Source organism: Scleropages formosus, chromosome 23, assembly GCF_900964775.1.
Source record: "Scleropages formosus chromosome 23, fSclFor1.1, whole genome shotgun sequence".
Lineage (NCBI taxonomy): Eukaryota > Metazoa > Chordata > Actinopteri > Osteoglossiformes > Osteoglossidae > Scleropages > Scleropages formosus.
This window is the reverse complement of record NC_041828.1, coordinates 21,421,818-21,441,932: the sequence shown is the minus strand read 5'-3', so window position 1 is coordinate 21,441,932 and position 20,115 is coordinate 21,421,818. Positions and strand designations below refer to the sequence as shown.

At 45.6% G+C, this 20,115-nt stretch overlaps 1 long non-coding RNA gene across 2 annotated transcripts in view; it reads left to right on the top strand.

Annotated features, from left to right (window-relative positions):
• Positions 1-20,115, top strand: part of LOC114909401 (uncharacterized) — a 33,820-nt gene that overhangs the window by 4,434 nt on the left and 9,271 nt on the right. The window contains exons 2-4 of one of the 2 annotated variants that reach the window (XR_003797284.1): positions 11,407-11,504; positions 16,142-16,209; positions 17,908-18,209. This is a non-coding gene — a long non-coding RNA (uncharacterized LOC114909401). Of the gene's footprint in view, positions 1-11,406; positions 11,505-16,141; positions 16,210-17,907; positions 18,210-20,115 lie in introns of those variants that run through there. The other variant, XR_003797285.1, reaches the window with a different exon arrangement.

Genomic DNA, 20,115 nt, shown 5'->3' with positions numbered 1-20,115 from the left:
TTTCTTGAGAGCCCAAGGACTATCTGAGAATACAGATAATTCTGTACAGACGTGAAGAATAATAAGGCAAAAGACTGAGTTCGGTGAGCTGCATGACTCTTTAGTTAGAGATACAATTGTTTGTGGAATACGAGATGACCAAGTAAGAGCCAGACTACTCAGAGAGGCAGAATTCACAAGCTGTTGATATTTGCTGTGAAATCACATCTAGCCAAATAAAAATGCCCAATGAAGAAGTGGACATGCACAAAATTAAAACTCCTGAAAACAAACGAAGAACAATTGCAGAGCGATTTAAAGAACACGTAGTAGATGGGGTTACAAACATGAACAGAGACAATGCCCTGTCTATGGACAGACGTGTAAATCATGCAACAAGAAGAATGATTTCGCCAAAATGTGCAGAATCGAACAGAAACAACCAAGAAAAATGCATGCCCTTAAATGAAAGGACAGAACTGACACTAACGTGTTCCTAGGCACAGTCGAAGTCCAGACGACTAAAAAAGTAAAAAACATAACAGAAATGCAAAAGGATAAGGAAAAGTGGACAGAGAAAATCAAGATAAATAACAAAGAACTCACATTCAAACTAGACATTGTTGCAGATTGCAATGTTCTGTTCTTAAAAACTTTTAAAATCACTTACCATAAAGGAGAAATTGAATGAATCCACATGCAAGTTGCTAACCTACTCTGGACACCAGATGTCGCCATTGGGACAGAAACTGCTGACATGTGAGTATAAAGGGCAAAATAAGAATTGAGTTTCAAATCATAGAAAGAGATGCATCCGCAATACTAGGAAGAAGCAATTGTCAAACATTAGGCATGATAAAAATAGTACTTGAAGTTACAGATGAGGACAATAACATACTGAATGATTATGAAGATCTATTCTGTGGTTTAGGATGTATGCCAGGACACCATCACATACAAGTAGATCCAACAGTCACACCAGTTGTTCGGAACGAAAAGTTCCGGTTGCCTTGAATGACAAGATAATTGAGGAATTACACAGAATGGAAAAAATGGGTGTAATTGTGAGATTAACAGAAACAAAAGATTAGGTCAGTAGTATGGTAACAATAGTTAAGCCAAATAAAATTTGTATATGTCTTAACCCACAAAACTTAAACAAGATAAAACAAGAACACTACCCACTTCTTGCGATGGAAGAAGTCGTGTCAAACATGCCAAATGCCAAAGTCTTCTCTATACCAGATGCAAACCAAGGGTTTTGGCAGATTAACTTGGATGATGAGAGTTCCAAGTTGTACACATTCAGCATACCCATAGGAAGATACAGATTCCTGCGTTTAACTTTTGGAATATCGTCGGCGAAGTATTTCAAAAAGCAATAGCACAGATGATTGAAGATTTGGATGGTGTAATCAACATTGTAGGTAATCTGTTTAGTATGAACCATACAAGAACATAATCAGAGACTAAGAAAACTCCAGGAAAGAACAAGAGAGTACAATCTTAAATTGAATAAATAGAAATGCGAAATTAGAATGTCACAGATCAAGTATATCGATCATGTACTCAATTCAATTAAATTCGATTTAATTCAATTTATTTTTATAGCGTGCTCTTCTCACACAGTGACACAGAGCACTTTAACACAGGCATAAGGCAAGAAAAAGCAATACATCAGATAAAAAACATAGAAGAGAGTTGACTACTGACTATCATAATATAATACTTTTATAGAGCTATAAGTATGCCTACAGCACACGGAGGAAAGAAACAAAAACTCCCAACTGAAAATCAAGGGGGAAAAAAACCTCTGGGGGTCCAAGGGCCATGGTTGCCCACCCCTCCTTGGCATTCTAGATTAAGTAACAATTCTAAGCCAGTTAACGAGTAATAATGATATTGTTGCTGTATGGTATCTTGAATCCCTAGCTCAGCATGGTACGCCTCGTCCATCATGGCAGTTGGTCATCATCTTCAGTCAGCAATGGGATTTGTCTGTCACCACTGGCTGGCCTCCTTAAGTCTTATATAGCAAGACAATGCTCAACAAGAATAAAGAACAGAGTTAGTAATTTGTCACTATAACAAGTCAATTTAATATGCATTTGTATAAAGGTGGTAAAAACAAACACAGGCAAGTGGAATTGCATTTCGAGGTGGAATGCCTGAGTAAACCTGTAAGTCTTTAGGCTGGGTTTGAAGATAGAAACAGACAGGACATTTCTGACAGTAACTGGTAAAGTATTCCACAGTTTAGGTCCTCTATAAGTAAAGGTGCGACCTCCTACTGAGGTCTTATTGCTCACACGTACTTTAAGGTAACCTGCATCCAATGAACAAAGATATCATCCTGGGATATATGAATCAATAATCTCACAAAGTTAAACTGAAGCAATGCCATGTACTGCCTTATAGGCCAAAAGTAGGATTTTATAATTAACTCTAAATGCGACTGGAAGCCAATGTAACGATTTAAGTACCGGTGTTATATGGGGAAACTTCCTAGTTCCTGTGACAATTCTTGAAGCAGCATTTTGTACCAACTGTAGCCTGGATACAGTTTGGTATGAAGAACCTGATAATAAAGCATTATAATAGTCCAGCCTGCTTGGAACAAAAGCATTAACCTATTTCTTAGCATCCTGTCTACATAGGAATCGCCATAATGTAGCTGTTTCTTAACTAAAGGAAGCACTACTTAGTCAAAGCATGTACATGACATACAAATGGCAGCTTCCCAACCAACAGGACACATTTGCATTTACGTTTACATTTATTCATTTAGCAGACGCTTTCGTCCAAGGCAACATACATCTCAGAAAAAAGTACAATTTATGCATTACATTAAGAGACACCCAAATCCTTACACAATCTGTACGCTTGAAGCTAATACCATTTGTTATAATGATGATTGGCGTGATTATCAGAACCAGAATCAGCTTTATTGGCCGAGTATACCTGAGCAATTTGTTTCTGGTTTAGAGCAAACTTACAGTGCACATTCACACATACAGACTACATAAGCACATACTGAACTAGACATAGACTAATACAAACATGATTATCGATAATGCAGCAGACAAGAACATAGTATAATACAGACAGAACATAAAACCATGCAGACATAATACAATCAATGACCAAGCATAGAAAAAAGTATGCGTTGACCTGTATCATAAAGTGACATTATAGTGCAGTGATTATCAGTTATTTGGAGAAAATATTGCACATGGATATGATATTGCACAAAAGATATAAGGAAACATATTGCACATAATATTGCACAAAGATGTAAGAACATACTGCGCATGGGTGGAATGCTGAACAAGTAGGGTACAGTAGTAGTAAAAAGTCCAGTGAAGATTGAGGTTATAGGAGGGTGTTGAGAAACTTTATGGCTTCCGGGAAAAAGCTATTCTGGTGTTTGGTAGTTCTTGTTTTGATTAGTCTGTATTGCCTGCCCGAGGGAAGTAGGGTAAACAGACAGTGAACAGGGTGTGAGGGGTCCCCTATGATTTTCTCAGCCCGTTTCCTGACACGGGACATGTACAGGTCCTGGAGGGAGGGCAGGTTGGTCCCCATGATGCACTCTGCTGACTTAACCAGTCTGTGAAGGCGGCGCTTGTCCGATTCGGTGGCAGAGCTGAACCAGACAGCGACTGATGAACATAGCATGGATTCAGTGGTGGCCCTGTAGAATTGGCACAGCAGTTCCTTTGGCAGGTTGTGCTTCCTTAGTTGGCGGAGAAAGTACATCCTCTGCTGGGCTTTCTTTGTTATGGTAGTGATGTTCTCCCCCCACTTCAAGTCTTTGCAGATGGTAGTGCCAAGGAACTTGAAAGAATCAGTGCTGGACACACTCCTTGGATAGTCAGTGGTGGCAGAGGAGAAGGTACTTTCTTAAAGTCAACTGTCATCTCCACTGTCTTACTGGTATTAAGTTCCAGGTTGTTATGTCTGCACCACAAAGAAAGCCAGTCCACCTCCTGTCTGTATGCAGACTCATCGCAGTCCTCGATGAGTCCTATGACTGTAGTGTCATCGGCGAATTTCAGGATCTTAACTGATGAGTCCGCGGAGATGCAGTCGTTTGTGTATATTGAAAAGAGCAGAGGGGAGAACACACATCCCTGGGGGCACCGGTGCTGAGTGTGCGAGTGCTAGATGTGAATATCCTCAGCTTCACCTGCTGCTCTCTGTTGGTGAGGAAACTTATGATCCAGTTGCAGATGGATGTTGGCACAGAAAGCTGACTGAGTTTGTAGTGAAGGATATCTGGAATGGTTGTATTAAAGGCTGAACTGAAGTCCACAAAGAGGATTCGTGCGTATGTCTTTGTTGAGTCAACGTGCTCCAGGATGTAGTGCAGCCGTATGTTCACAGCATCTTCCACAGACCTATTTGATCTGTAGGCAAACTGGAAGGGATCCAGCAGTGAGCCTGTGATGACCTTCAGATAAGCTAGCACCAGCCTCTCAAAGCACTTCATTGCTACAGAGGTAAGAGCCACTGGTCTGAAGTTATTCAGTCCCAAGATGCAGGTTTTTTTAGGAACAGGTATTATGGTGGAGCGCTTGAAGCACGATGGGACCATGCTTAGTTCCAACGATCTATTGAAGATCTGTGTAAAGATGAGGGCTAGCTGGCTTGCACAGGTTTCCAGGCAGGATGGAGACACCTGATCAGGGCCGGGGGCCTTCCTTGTCTTTAATCTTTTGAACAGATGCCTGACATCATCTTCACTGATCATCAAAGTTGGATGGGAGGAATGGTGGCTGGGTGGAGACTGGGGGAGAGGTGTTAATGGCTGGTTAATGGGCCCCTCAAATCTGCAGTAGAAAATGTTCAAGTCTTCAGCCAGTTGTTGGGTGTTATCTGAGTGAGGGATCATGCTTTGAAGTTGGTAAGGACTTGTAGCCCTCTCCACGCTGACGCCGGATCGTTAGCTGAGAATGTTTGTTTCAGCCTCTCAGAATAGTGTAGTTTAGCAGTTTTGATCTCTTTAGTTAGCATGTTTCTGACTTTGTTGTATAATGACCTGTCTCCACTCCTATAAGCTCCCTCTTTGTCCTTCTGTAGCTGTTGCAGTTTAGCAGTAAACCACGGTGTGTCGATGTTGAATTTTCTGCGAGTGGTGGTTGGGATGCATGTGTCTTCACAAAAACTTATGTAAGTAGTAACAACATCAGTGAGTTCATCCAGGTTGTCAGCTGCTGCTTCAGATACACTCCAATTGGTGCAATCAAAGCAGTCCTGCAGAACCAACTTGGCTTCATCTGTCCATTTCTTCACTGTAGTGATTGTGGGTTTGGCAGATTTAAGTTTATGTTTGTATGTGGGGATTAGGTGAACCAGACAGTGGTCCGAGTAGCCGAGTGCAGCACGGGGAACAGAGTGGTAGGCGTCCCTTTAAGACTGTGTAGCAGTGGTCTAGAGTGTTCTTCCCTCTTCTTGGGCACTTTATGTGCTGCCTGAATTTTGGGAGTTCATCATTTAGTTTTGCGCTGTTGAAGTCACCCAAAATGATGAGGAGTGAGTCCAGGTGGTTCTGCTCCATGCCTTTAATATGGCTGCAAAGCAGATCAAGAGATTCACTCACACAGGCTTGTGGTGGAATGAAGACATTAATCAGAATGAACAATGTGAACTTCCGTGGTGAATAGAAGGGTTTGCAGTTTATGAATAGTGCTTCCAGAGAGGGCTTGCACACTGTTTTTAAAACTGAAACATCAGTGCACCAATCCTCGTTTACATAAAAGCAAATTCCACCGCCTTTAGACTTTCCTGTTTGCGCTGATATATGATTCCTGCGGTAAATCTGAAAGCCGGGTAGGTGGACCGCACTGTCAGGAGTTAGGTCGGATAACCATGTCTCCGTGAAGCAAAGTGCAGCAGATTACGAGAAGTCCTTGGTTTTGGTGAGCAGTTGTAGTTCGTCCATCTTATTCCTTAGTGAGAGAAGGTTAGTGAGGTGTAGAGTAGGGAGCGGGGAACAAATTCCCCGATTGGGGAGCCTTACCAACATGCCGGCTTGCTTACCCCGCTTCTGTGTTTTACGTTGGTTGCTGTAGAATGTAGCAGCCGTGCCGACTAGAATGCTCAAAAACTGCATCGGATTAATGAGGTTGGGGATCAAATCACTCGGAGTGAGAGTCCTTATGTCCAGCAGTTTGTCTCTCTTGTATTTGAGAGGGTCAGTGGTACAAATAACAATAACATAAAAACAAATAAACAAAGCACATAGGAGCACTCTACCGAAGTCACCATGTGCGGCGCCATCTCCTAGCTGGGGCATCATGCACCCAGTGGAGTAGCTGTGGGCGCATCCTGGCAGGGACATACTTCTTGCCTTTGGGGTGTTGAAGGGACTGGGTTCCTCCGTTTGGGCCCCCTGGAGGTCCTGCGTGAACTGCCAATGTACAGGAGCCACGTAGCAGGTACTGGGCAGGATGGTTTCGGGCACTTCTGGGGTCAGGTCCTTGTCATACAGCTGGGCCAGGGTGTCAGTCTTGGTGTTCTTGGAACCAGGATGGTAGGAGACTGAACTGGAACCTGGTAAAGAAAAGAGCCCAATGGGCTTGTCAAGGGTTGAGCCGACGAATTGTTATCAGGTACGCCAAGTTTCGGTGGTCTATAAGGAACAAAAATGGGTGAGTAGCCTCCTCCAACCAGTGTTTCCACTCCTCCAGAGCTAGCTAGATTGCTAACAATTTCCTGTTACCAATGTCATAATTGCACTCGGCGGGCAACAGCTTACATGAAAAATATGCACACGGGTACAGCTTGGCTGGGGTTCCCTGTTTCTTGGTGAATAAGTTGTGTGGGCTGGCAATACTGCATAGTATCCATTGTAAGTCACTTTAGAGAAACACGTCTGCTAAGTGAATAAATGTAATTGTAAATGTTATTATTCTGCGGTAAAACTGCCCCAACTCCCGCAGTCGATGCGTCTACCTCAATGACAAACGGTAGAGGTGGATCGGGATGCTTAAGGATCGGAGCGGTTGTAAAATGCCGCTTGAGATCCTGGAATGCCTCAAGGACCTCTGGTTGCCAAGAGAGTTGGGACCTTTTACCCTTGAGGAGAGAGGGGAGGAGCGAGGCTTCTGAATCCGCGAATAAACTGGCGGTAAGAGTTCACAAACCCCAAAAACCATTGCAGAGCCTTCAGAGGTCGGACGGGGCAAATCCATCACTGGCTGGACCTTAGCCTGGTCCTTTGCCACCCAATCTGGACCAAGGATGAAACCCAGGAAAGATACATGGTCCTGGTGAAACACATTTTTCACCCTTAATAAAGAGTCCGTTATCTAATAAGAGGCCGAGCACCTGTCTTACGTGTGTCACATGCTCGGCCGTAGAAGGCGCGAACACCAGGATGTCATTAAGGTACATACTTATTCACCAAATCTCCCAGCACGTGATTAATGAAATCCTGAAATACAGAGGGGGTGTTAGCTAACCCGAAAGTTATCCCCAGGTATTCATAGTGACCTAGGGCAGTGCTAAATACAGTTTTCCACTCGTCCCCCTCTCTTATCTGGATGCAATTACATGCATTGCAAAGGTCTAATTTGGTAAAGACCCATGCACTGTGGACCTGTTCAAGCATGGCCATGATCAATGGCAGGGGATGAGGGTATTTCACAGTGATCTCACTGAGACCTCTGTAGTTAATACAGGAGTGTAGACCACCATCCTTTTTCCCCACAAAGAAAAACCCTGCTGGGGTGAGTGAGGTGGATGGCCTAATAATAACCAAGAATAGGGCCTCTGTCATGTATTCCTCCATGACCCTCTGTTCAGGTAGAGAAAGTGGGTAAACCCAGCCCCTTGAAGGGGAGGCTCCTGGCAGGAGGTCGATGGCACAGTCCCACAGATGGTGCGGAAGTAGGGCAGACCCGCGCGATTTACTAAAGACCTCAGTGAGGTCTGTGTACTCCTCTGGCATAGTCAGAGGCTGCGTGGAGTCAGGGCTTTCAACCAGCATGGTTCTACTAAGTAAAGAAAGACAAGAGGAGGTGCACCTCTCTCCCCATGATATCAGTTCCCCGGAACTCCACAAGAACACCGGATCATGCAAGGCCAGCCAGATGTACCCCAGAATTACCGGGGTGTCAGGGAATTTGATAAGAAAAAAGGAGATGGTCTCCCTATGACATCCCCCTGTCTGAAGGCCGATCTCCGCTGTTTGGGACTCCACCACCCCTGTCCCCAGCGGTTGCCCATCGAGTGCCTTAACCTGTAACATGAAGTCACAGCGGCGCATGTGACTTTGCAAAAGCGGTATCCATGAAGCTGCTAGCAGCTTCAGAATCTATAAACGCATGTGTAACCAACCGATGGGCACCCCTCCCCCATGTTAGGACTATGGGAACGGTGAACTGAGAGACTGCCTGGAGGGGGTCACTCACCTTGGACTGTCGTGTTTGGGGTCCTCCTCTTGGGTAGGTAGCTAAGTAGTGTCCAGCACCACCGCAGTAGAGGTAAAGGCCTTCTCGGAAGTGTCTCTGTCTTTCTGTGGAGTCCAGGTATCCTCGACCGACCCGCAAGGGTGTTGGAGCCTCCCTTGTGGCCGGCTGGGACTGTAGCAAACGCTCATGGGTCAGATTATCCAGGGAAATTGCCTGCTGTATGAACTGATTCAAAATCTGATGTTCGCCTTATGAGACGTATGGGAAGCAATGTGCAAAATGCAAAGGTATGAATCACTTTGTCAAACAGCGTTTCTCAAAGAGTAAGTCAAAATCAACCACAAATGTACATACTGTGGAAGAGACAGAATTGTCTGAGACTTTCTTTGTGGGAATGATACAGAAAGTGTTCAGCAAAGCAATAAGACAAAACAAGAAAATGTCTCAAATGTGAACAGTGTGTCTGAGGATAAATGGATTGTGTCGTTACAGATCAATGGAATCACTGTCCCACTGAAACTTGATACTGGAGCTAAGGCCAGTCTCATAAGCATCAGTGACATAAAGGAGATGAAAATCAAGCCTAATATTCGGAAAAGTCCAGTGTCGCTCAAGGCTTACAATGGGCAGGACATAGACACACAAGGTGTATGCAGACTCAGAGTACCTGTCAAGAGCAAAATTCATCACCTTCTCTTTGTTGTAGTCCGAGATCATCATCACTCCCTTCTTGGTGACAAAGCCTGTGAGGAGTTAGGATTGGTCAAACGAGTGTACTGCATCAATAGTCATGATGTAGCATTGGCACAGCAGGAAAGTGCAAATGACATTGTATGCAGATTTGAAGATGTTTTCAAGGGACTGGGAGCTCTTCCATTCACTTACAAAATTCAGACCAAAGAAGATGTTCAGCCTGTAATACATATTCCAAGAAGAGTTTTGGGACCACTAAAAGATAAACTAAAAAAGCAACTTGACAGAATGATAACTCTAGTGTTCTCGTCAAGGTGTAACAACCGCAGACTAAACACCAAGCTAAACTCCATTCAAGATAAAGAGGCGAGTCGTCATTGTATTTTTTGAGACTTTACTGATGACTCCTTCACCAAGACATGGAGTGAAAACTGTGACCAAAATACAAAAAAATAAAGAAAATCAGTTTACAAAAATAGTCTGTATCATTATGTTACATAACAAAACATTATATACATGTGGCAAACATTAACATAACCATACAGCTTACATGTACGTTTGTTTGTAAAAACATTCTTAGAACATAAATTGTTCTATATTTTTATGAAATAATTCTTAATATCCTATCTTAAAACTCTAAATGATGAAATCCAGTCACTTACGACATTAATTTCTCAATCCTCACCTGTGGATGCGATCAGATCCTTGTTCTGCTGGCCATGTGGCTTCCTTGCCTTTCCTGGTCTGACAAACAGGAAGTGATGCACTTGATTTTTGAATGAACTTTATTGACAAACAAAAACATTACAAAACTGAAAAAATGAACTAATAATGTCTTCTAGACATGACACTGCCTGCCGGTCCTCAGTAAGGTCACTACTCATATTTATATTACAGGTCAACCTAAACCTCAACTTCTGTAATTGGTCTGCAAAATGTCTTCACAGTACCCTGCTAAACCGTTTTAACCTCGACTTGTCTAACATGACCATCGGTTCCAGGAAACGTGGAGCTTATTCTTGCCATAGGCCAACAATTGCGTTTGGCCTGCTTGTCTTTGAGCAGGACCACATCTCCAACTTGCAAGTCTTTGCGATGGGTGGTCCATTTTTGTCTGCGCTGTAAATAAGGCAAGTATTCTCTGCGCCATCGTGTCCAGAATTGATTTGCCAGTGCTTGTACTTGTTTCCACTGTTTAGTGTACATACCCTTCTCCGAGAAGTCACCAACTGGTGGTGGAGCACCTGACTTTTGGGTGAGAAGCATGGATGGAGAAAGAACCTGAGGGTTGTCCGGGTCTGTAGAAACCGGTACTAGTGGTCGCGCATTCATAATCGCAGCAACTTCCGCCATTAATGTAGAGAGAACTTCGTGGGTGAGGCGGGCATTTAACAACATAGAGTCCAAAATCCTTCGAGCAACACCTATCATTCTCTCCCAACTGCCGCCCATATGCGAAGCATGAGGAGGATTAAACTCCCAAACACATCCTTTTTCGCTGAGATATCTTTGTATTTCCGTGTCCAGTTGGCTTTTATCCATTCCAAGTTCTTTGCTTGCACCGATGAAGTTTGTGCCACAGTCGGACCTCAACTGCTTAGCTGGTCCTCTGATGGCAAAAAAGCGCTTAAGTGCATTTGTGCAACTTGATGCATCCATAGACTCTATCAGCTCTATGTGTACTGCTCTAGAACTTAAACGGCTGAACATGATTGCCCATCTTCTGCTCTCTGCATGTCCTCCACGGGTCCTCCTAGCAGTAACCATCCACGGACCAAAAACATCTAGTCCAACATAGGTGAATGGAGGGCATATTTGGAGACGCTCTGTAATGTCTGCCATGTGTTGGTCCTCAACTTTACCTCTAAGCTTCCTGCATGTCACACAGTTATGTATGACTGCGTTGATGAGCCTTTTGCCGCCCAAGATCCAGTACCCTGCTGCTCGTATGGCTCCCTCCGTGAAGTGGCGTCCCTGGTGTTTCACTTGCCCATGGTGATGGCATGTCAGCAGTAGGGCTACATGGCTGTTCCTAGGCAAAATCACAGGATGTCTTTCATTAGTTTCTAAGTTCGAATGTTGTAGCCGGCCTCCAATGCGAATCAAGCCATCTGTGATGATTGGACTAAGCTTTTGGAGACAGGTATCCTTTGGAATGGGCATTTTAGCATGCAGAGCCACAAGTTCCTTTTGGAAGGCAGATCTTTGTGCAGATTGAAGGACAACATTCATAGCTTGGTCAAGTTCCTTGGGTGAACGTGGTTGCTTACACCAATGCCATCCTTTGCACTCACTAACTTTGCCCAATTGTTTGCAGGATTTGGCTATGTGAGTCAGGCATGCAATCGCTCTAAGGAGTGAATGAAGACTAGAGAAGCACTGGAAGCGATCTGGATTGAGTATGTTCTCCATCAGGTGTGTACTGTAAGTTTTTATTTCTGGCCTGATTTCAATGTCCTTTTCCAGTTGTATTAGGTCAAATCTTTCACGTGTGCTTACTTTCTCCAGGGGTATTTCGTAGGAATGATGGTCCAAAGAACCAGGTTGTTTGCGCTAGACAAGAGGCGGGCAGGAATCTTGAAATGTGATCCGCGGGATTTTCTTCAGAGGGAACATAGTGCCATTGTTCTGGTTTGGAAGAGTGGCGTATAAGCTGAATCCTGTTGTGCACATAGACGTAGAACCTTTTAGTGGTATTATGGATGTATCCGAGTACTACCTTGCTGTCACTGTAGAAATTAACCTCATCAAACTTTACATCTAGCTCCTCTTGGATGAGGTCCACCAACTCAACAGCTAAAACAGCCGCACAGAGTTCTAGACGTGGGATGGTGGGTTCGGATTTGGGTGCTAACCGTCCTTTAGCCATGACAAATCCGATCTCGGTGTGACCATCTTTTTGAACTGTCTTGAGATATGCAACGGCTCCAATCGCCTTTGTCGAGGCGTCTGAGAACACACTAAGCTCAATGTGCTCAGTGTTGCCAAGTGACATGTCCGTATAGGTTCGTGGTATGTGCATCTGCTTGAGATCGTGAAGTGATTTGCGCCATGAGTCCCACTTGTCAAGTTTTTCGTCTGGGAGAGGAGTGTCCCAATCGGAGAGGTCAGCAGTAAGCTCTCTAAGAAGGGCTCTCCCACAGACAGTGACAGGGGCCAACAGACCTAGAGGGTCAAAAATGCTGTGTACAGTGAATAACACACCACAACGAGCGAAGGGCTTTGGATCTGTTGATACAGAAAAGGTAAAGGTGTCTGTCAATATCTCCCACAGGAAGCCCAAATTGCGCTGGATGGACTGTGTCTCTCCACTGAGGTCTAAGTCCTTGACAGTTGTTGCACAGTCTTCTGGGGATAAGGCCTTTAAGACGTTTTGACTGTTTGAGGTGAACTTGTGAAGGCGAAGGTTTGATTCCGCTAGAGAGGCCTGTGTCCTTTTAAGCAGGTCAATTGCTTCGTGATCAGTTGGTACAGACATGAGACCATCATCGAAATAGAAGTGTCTATTCACACACTGAACACTATCATCGCCATAATGTGGTGCACCTTCTCTAATGGCTCTTCTCAGCCCGTAGATGGTGACGGCAGGCGAAGGACTATTGCCGAAAACATGAACTTTCATTCGATAGTCAGTGATGTTTTTGTTGATATCACTTTCTTCGTCCTCTCCTCGAACCGCCACCTTAACATGGTGGAGGGGTTTGAGTGCCTGAATGATCTCAGGAACTATGTTGCCTGGGGCTATATGCCCCTGGTACGTTCTCCCAAGGCAAACAGGTCCTGGGTGACAGACGAGACAAAGCGCGGTTCAGAACCCACTTATGACTATTAAATAAAGGTTCTTGTTTACCCCGCCCGGTATAGGGTCACCGGGGCCCCACAGTGGAGCCAGGCCTGGGGAGGGGCTCGCATGCGAGTGCCTAGTGGTCAGGTCTATGTCCACGGGGCCTGGCCGGGCTCAGCCCGAAGCCAAAACGTGGAGCCACTCTTTGGTGGGCTCACCACCTGCCGGAGAAGCCGTAAGGGGCCGGTGCATTGTGATTTGGGCGGTGGTCGGGGCCGAGTGCCCGGCTGACCCAAACCTCGGGCGCCAACTCTGGCTTTTGGGACTTGGAATGTCACCTCACTCACCTCACTCACCTCACCTCACCTCACCTCGGAGAAGGAGCCTGAGCTAGTGCAGGAGGTTGAGAGATACCGTCTAGATATAATCAGGCTCACTTTCACTCACAGCTTGGGTTCTGGAACCACTCTTCTCGACCAATGGTGGACTCTCCACTATTCTGGTGTTGCCCAGGGTGAGAGGCGGCGGGTGGGCGTGGGCTTATTAATAGCCCCCCAGTTCAGCCGCCATGTGTTGGAGTCTACCCCGGTGAATGAGAAGGTCGTCTCCCTGTGCCTTCAGGTCAGGGAACGGTCTCTCACTGTCGTTTGTGGTTATGCGCCTAGCGGCAGTGTAGAGTACCCGACCTTTTTAGAGTCCATGGGGGGCGTGCTGGAAGCGCTCCCACTGGGGACTCTGTTGTTCTACTGGGGGACTTTAACGCCCACGTGGGCAGCGACAGTGACACCTGGAGGGGCGTGATTGGGAGGAACGGCCTCCCTAATCTGAACCCGAGTGGTGAGTTGTTATTGGATTTCTGTGCTAGTCACGGTTTGTCCATAACAAACACCATGTTCATGCATAAGGGTGTCCATCAGTGCACTTGGCACCAGGACACCCTAGGTCGGAGGTCGATGATCGACTTTGTAGTCGTTTCTTCTGACCTTCGGCCATATGTCTTGGACACTTGGGTGAAGAGAGGGGCTGATCACTGATCACCACCTGGTGGTGAGTTGGATTTGATGGCGAGGGAAAAAACTGGACAGACCTGGTAGGACCAAACGCATAGTGAGGGTCTGTTGGGAACATTTGGCGGAGGCCCCTGTCAGAGAGGTCTTCAACTCCCACCTCCGACAGAGCTTCAACCAGGTCCCGAGGGAGACTGGGGACATTGAGTCCGAATGGACTATGTTCCACACCTCCATTGTCGGGGCGGCGGTTCGGAGCTGCGGCCATAAAGTCTCCGGCGCCTGTCGCGGCGGCAAACCCCGAACACGGTGGTGGACACCGGAGGTAAGGGATGCCGTCAAGCTGAAGGAGGAGTTCTATCGGGCCTGGCTGGCTCATGGGACTCCTGAAACAGCTGACGGGTACCGGCGGGCCAGACGGAGCACGGCTCTGGCAGTTGCCGCGGCAAAAACTCAGGCCTGGGAGGAGTTCGGTGAGGCCATGGAGGAAGACTTTCGGTCGGCCTCAAAGAGATTCTGGCAAATCGTCCGGCAACTCAGAGGGGGGAAGCAGTGTTCCGCCAACACTGTTTACAGTGGAAGTGGTGCGCTGCTGACCTCAGCTGAGGATGTCCTCGGGCGGTGGAAGGAGTAGTTTGAGGATCTCCTCAATCCCTCCGACACGCCTTCCGTAGAGGAAGCTGAGGCTAGGGACTTGGAGGGGGACTCGTCCATTACCCTGGCTGAAGTTGCTGAGGTAGTTAAAAGACTCCTCGGTGGCAAGGCTCCGGGGGTGGATAAGATCCGCCCCGAGTTTCTCAAGTCTCTGGATGTTGTGGGGCTGTCTTGGCTGACACGCCTCTGCAGCATTGTATGGAGCTCGGGAACGGTGCCTCTGGACTGGCAGACCGGGGTGGTGGTCCCTCTTTTTAAGAAGGGGGACCGGAAATTGTGTTCCAACTATAGGGGGATCACACTCCTTAGTCTCCCTGGGAAAGTCTATGCCAGGGTACTGGAAAGGAGAATCCAACCGATAGTCAAACCTCGGATTCAGGAGGAGCAATGCGGTTTTCGCCCTGGCCGTGGAACACTGGACCAGCTTTATACCCTCACTAGGGTGTTAGAGGGTTCATGGGAGTTTGCCCAACCAGTCCATATGTGTTTTGTGGACCTGGAGAAGGCATTCGACCGTGTCCCTCGTGGCATCCTGTGGGAGGTACTTCGGGATTATGGGGTTCAGGGCTCGCTGCTACGGGCTGTTCGTTCCCTGTATGACCGGAGCAGGAGCTTGGTTCGCATTGCCGGCAGTAAGTCAGACCTGTTCCTGGTGCATGTTGGACTCCGCCAGGGCTGCCCTTTGTCACCGATTCTGTTCATTATCTTCATGGACAGAATTTCTAGGCGCAGCCAGGGAACGGAGGGTGTCTGTTTTGGTGGCTGCAGGATCTCGTCTCTGCTTTTTGCGGATGATGTGGTCCTGTTGGCTTCATCGAATCAAGACTTACAGCGTGCACTGGAGAGGTTTGCAGCCGAGTGCAAAGCGGCGGGGATGAGAATCAGCACCTCCAAATCCGAGGCCATGGTTCTCAGTCGGAAAAAGGTGGATTGCTCCCTCCAGGTTAGGGGGGGAGTTGCTCCCTCAAGTGGAGGAGTTTAAGTATCTCGGGGTCTTGTTCACGAGTGAGGGAAAAATGGAGCGGCAGGTTGACAGACGGATCGGTGCGGCGTCCGCAGTAATGCGGTCATTGTACCGGTCTGTTGTGGTGAATAAGGAGCTTAGTCATAAGGCGAAGCTCTCAATTTACCGGTCGATCTACGTTCCTACCCTCACCTCTGGTGATGAACTCTGGATCACGACCGAAAGAATGAGATCGTGGATACAGGCGGCAGAAATGAGTTTCCTCCGCAGAGTGGCTAGGCGCACCCTTAGGGATAGAGTGAGGAGCTCAGTCACCCGGGAGGAGCTTGGAGTAGAGCCGCTGCTCCTCCGAATCGAGAGGAGCCAGTTGAGGTGGCTCGGGCACCTGAACAACACTTCCTTACAGAAATGACACAAAACAAGATGTGATAAAAAAACACTGCAAGGAAACAAATAGCTCTACAAAAGAGACAGAAGGTAAACTACAACAAACGTACCAAAAGACTGAAACCCAATTCAGCTTGAGTAGAAATGCGCGAGCACTGCAAGCAAAAAAGCTGATGGCAACCTGTGGGTGGGGGAATTCACTAATACAGAGAGAAACACATAAACGTTAACAGTTTGATGCCTTGTGTGCTTTCAGATGCTGGCCAGAGGAAGGACATACAGTGCACGCCATCCTGGAGACGCCAAGGCACAATGGAATACCGCGTAAGTATGAGTTATTAGAGATGGCGTCACCAATTGAAGTCTGCATTTTGTGCAGAGCCACTGTCTTCTTAGTGCAGTTAAATGATTTGTTTTCCCTCTGCATGCAAGGGCAGCTTGCTTGTGCTTCATTCTGAATTAGTGTGCCTTTTATCATGAAGACTAAAATTGCAACATGTAATATGTGACAACTTTAGCTGTCCATCAGCATGAAACATACTTTGGTGTTGAAACAGCGAAGTTGTTTGGTGTTGCAGCACGTAGTGAGAAACGTTGCAAGTTATAGCTGAATCTTTATGTAGAAAGGGAATGTATTTATGCTGGTAGGAAGAGGACATGCACTGCTTCTCTCTTCCTTTCTCTGTGGCACTTTAAACATTGTTCAACATTCCTTCTTTATGGACATTCTAGTTGCTTTGTCATTTCTATCATTTGGCTCTTGAGAACGTAAGGGGCTCCTGTTGCCATACATGAGCATTGAACAAAACTACTTTCTGTGCTTTTGAAAAGAGCAAAATTACCTTCCCTCCAGTGATAGGGGAATGCACTAAATCTGACAGACTGCCACAGAGTAGGCAAGGGGGACTGGGGAAGGGCTCACCATTCACTTTGCTGGTTTCATTAAAATCCAGATGACTATAACATGTCACGTTAGGAACTTTGTGAAGCTGGCCTTCTACAAACAGCACAAATGAAGAAAACCTCACGATTTGTTCGTGCTATATTTGTGCCATTTTGTGCCATGAAATTTTGAATTTGTGCCATTGTTGTTTTTGAGGGGGTGCAGTGGCGCAGTGGGTTGGACCGCAGTCCTGCTCTCCGGTGGGTCTGGGGTTCGAGTCCCGCTTTGGGTGCCTTGCGATGGACTGGCGTCCCGTCCTGGGTGTGTCCACTCCCCCTCCGGCCTTACACCCTGCGTTACCGGGTTGGCTCCGGTTCCCCGTGACCCCGTATGGGACGAGCGGTTCTGAAAATGTGTGTGTGTGTGTGTGTGTGTGTGTGTGTGTGTGTGTGTGTGTGTGTGTGTGTGTGTGTGTTGTTTTTGAGATATTAATGTTCATTTTTTTCCAGGATGTGACAGCCCCACGACAGTTGTGTAGATGCTCGAATTTGGGTTCATTTGTTTGTGCTATGTTTGTGCCACTTTGTACCATTCAAACTGCAGTTTGATCTCTTTTACTTTTAAAACTGGGAAAATGAAATTTCTAGTAACTAACCCAATTTGGAAAACAGTAAACCGTCTTTTATTGAAGGAGGCATAGAGTAAAAGGGATGTAAAGCTCAACGTCTCCAAGCCTGAGATCCTTTACCTCCCAGCAGGTCCATCCACCTGTCATGAATTCACAAACTGCACAACTCACTTGTTTCATTCATTTCATTGGTTAAGAGCCTGGGAGTAATGATTGACTGAAATCTCTGCTTCTCTCAACACACTGAATTCATAATCCAATTCTGCATTACATCTTGTATAACATCTGTGGGATTCACCCATATCTCACAACAAACTGTACACAGCTCCTGGTTCAGGCCATGGTAATATCCCACTTGGTCTACTGCAGCTCCTTCTTGTCTAGTATTCTGACCTCTGCCATCAAGCCTGTCTAGCTGATACAGAATACATGCTGCTGCATAAATTGTGTTTGACCTGCTAATAAGTTTCTAATTATCCCCCTTCTTGTCTCTCACATTGGCTTCCTGTAGCGCCATGGTTACAGCTTACAAGACCATCGACAAATCAATTCCCTGATATCACACCCTACGCTCCACTAAGAGCTCTGTGCTCTGTAGATTCTCAATTTTGGTTTCAGTGTGGTAGAGTGATCTCCCTCCATCTCTTAGAACTGCTGATTGTCTTTCAAAATTCATGAAGAGTTTCAAAAAAATATCTGTTGGCCCACTTTACTCCAGATCTCATAAGTGCTCCTTAAACTTGCATTACATAATATTTCACAATCGCCTCTGTATTTCCTACAAATTTTGTAGGCAGTTACTTGTGTAATGTGTGCCAGCACAAATTGTGGTATTGGACAAACTGTGACTTAAGAATTGTGTGTCTGCATCTATAACTCTTTTATCTGTTGTGAATTTTTTTCTTTTTTTTTGCTCTGGATTGTACATTGTTTTGAAATGTGTCTGTTAAATGAATGTAAGTTTAAATGTAATTCTCTGCTCTAATAGATTCTTTTGAATACTTTAAACATAGCTAAATAAATAAAGAAGGATTTTGATTAAATTCTTGACTGAACAGAAGCCACCTTGTAGATTTAGGTCAAGGTTTATGGGTGCTTTTCTCTTATCAGTTTGTTGCATTTTATCAGTCATTTTCTCTTCTCAGTCATTGCCAGTCCTACCACTCATGTTCAGCTGATTGTAACAGTACCCTGCGTATTCCAGGAACAAGAGGGCAGTTGACCTATGGAAGAGCCAGTATTTGATTGATTTTCAGTCTTGGCCCTAACATGTCCCTAGCTTGCACTGACAGTAGTCAGAAAAGATACCCTCTAAAGTCTTTAAGCACCATAATCCCCTCATTCAACTGCCCTTGCAGCTCTTCCGAGATCATTATTTGCATGCAGCACAAGCGGTATACATTATACAGTATACATTTGTATACAATACATCTTACAAATATCTGAGATGGATTTTACATAACATAGATCTTCTCCCAGAGAAATGCAGTTAAATGACATTTAGCAAGATCATTGTAGCTGTGTGTCTTCAGGGAAGGTGAATTGCATCTTGGCCGCATGTGAATGATACAAAGCACACCATTTCGCTCTTTTGTGAGGGAGAAAGTCAGTGAGTTAAAAGTTGAAGCACTCATCAAGCAAGACATCCAGTGAGCTCCTGTGCTTTTAACTTGTGTAAAAATGAGCCTAAATAATAATGATAAGTTTAAATTTTTGGCCTATGGCATCTAACCCAGAGAAACTCCTGACAAGCTTATGTATTTTAACTTTGTGTTTATGATTGTTTTATTTGGGTAGAGTCACAGGACACACCGAACAGCATTGCTCTAAAGTTTGACACCACTCCCAATGAGCTGGTCCAACTGAACAAACTGTTCTCCAGAGCAGTACTTCCTGGTCAGGTGCGGACATTACAAATACTTGCAACCCACACTAATTGGCATATTACCTTTCTGTCTCCTGGCTTCCTCTGGTCATCGTACAGATTTAAAATTGCTAAAAAGACACCAATATCTTGTCATTCACTGCTGTGCTATAATAGATAATATACAGTATAATAGATAAATCATCTAGCCAAGGGCTTGTGAAGTTTTTAAGGGTCTTCAAGGAGGCCTTCAGCGTGTCCTTGAACCGCTTCTTCTGTCCTCCATGGGAGCACTTTCCCTGAGTGAGTTCTCTATAGAGGAGCTCCTTGTGGATGCGCTCTTCTGACTTTCTGAATATGTGCCCTGCCCACCTGATCTGGGCTGTCAACAGCAGTGTGTGAACTGACAGCAGAGTAGCTCTGGAAAGGACTTCAGTGTCTGGCACTTTGTCCTGCCATCTGATTTTCAGAAATTTGCGCAGACAGGACATGTGGAAGTGATTGAGCTGTCGTGCATGCCTCTGGTAGACAGTCCACGTCTCACAGGCGTACAGCAGAGTTGGAATCACCACTGCTCAGTAGACTTTCAGTTTTGTTGGTAGGCTGATCTCTTGATGTTCTCAAATGTTGGAGCGCAATCTGCCAATGGCAGAGCTAACTTTAGCAATTCTGCAGTTTACTTCAGCATCGATGGACACTACTTTGAAAAGGGTACTGCCCAGGTACATGAAGTAGTCCACTGCTTGCAGTCTCTATCCAACTAAAACATCACAAATACATTAGTATTCAGACCCTTCATTCAAGTTTCAAGTTCAAGTTTCAAGTTTGTCATAGATACAGTACCATGTACATGTA